This window comes from Myotis davidii, unplaced genomic scaffold, assembly GCF_000327345.1.
Source record: "Myotis davidii unplaced genomic scaffold, ASM32734v1 scaffold1167, whole genome shotgun sequence".
Classification (NCBI taxonomy): domain Eukaryota; kingdom Metazoa; phylum Chordata; class Mammalia; order Chiroptera; family Vespertilionidae; genus Myotis; species Myotis davidii.
The window spans coordinates 12,871-13,222 of NW_006297659.1; positions in this window are offsets into that span (position 1 = coordinate 12,871).

Consider the following 352-nt stretch of genomic DNA (forward strand, 5'->3'; position numbering starts at 1 on the left):
AAGCAGGAAGAAGCCCCCTGCCACTGACAGTGATCAGAAACCCAGGGGAGAGCTAAGAGCCAGGGGGCAGGGCAAAGGCGACCCTGGGTCCGCCTTTACCCTGCCCCCCAACCATGATCAGAGAATCAGGCACCTTTTCCGCCCTGGCCAGTGATAGCAGGAAGTAGGGATGGAGCCAGCGATGGGAGCTGGGCATGGTCGAAGCTGGCAGTCCGGGGAGCTAGGAGTCCCTTGCCTGGGCCTAAAGCAAAGCCCATGATTGTGGGGCCACTGCAGCTGCGGGTCCCCGCTGCCCGGGCCAGACGCCTCAGTCAGAGGCGTCCTGCAGGGGCAGGGGCGGAGCTTGCGCCAT